Genomic DNA, 480 nt, shown 5'->3' on the forward strand with positions numbered 1-480 from the left:
GTAATCAGGTTTCAGTTCAGTTTAGTTCAGTCGCTCAGTCATATCCAACTCTTTGAAACCCCATGAACTGCAACATGCCAGGCTTCCCTTTCATCACCAACTCCCAGAGTTTACTCAAACTCATGTCCATTGAGTCAGTGATGCCATGCAACCATCTCATCCTCTGTTGTCACCTTCTCTCACCTACAGTCTTTCCCAGCATCAGCATCTTTTCAAATGAGTCAGTTCTTCACATCAGTCATTGGCCAAACTACTGGAGTTTCAGCTTCAGCATCAGTCCTTCCAGTGAATATTCAGGACTCATTTCCTTTAGGATGGGCTGGTTGGATCTCCTTGCTGTCTAAGGGGCTCTCAAGAATCTTCTCCAACACCACCGTTCAAAAGCATCAATTCTTTAGCACTCAGCTTTCTTCATAGTCCAATTCTCACATCCATACATATGGAAAAACCATAGCTTTGACTAGATGGACCTTTGATGGC

Source organism: Bison bison, unplaced genomic scaffold (genome assembly GCF_000754665.1).
Source record: "Bison bison bison isolate TAMUID 2011002044 unplaced genomic scaffold, Bison_UMD1.0 scf7180017864326, whole genome shotgun sequence".
In the NCBI taxonomy this organism is placed as follows: domain Eukaryota; kingdom Metazoa; phylum Chordata; class Mammalia; order Artiodactyla; family Bovidae; genus Bison; species Bison bison.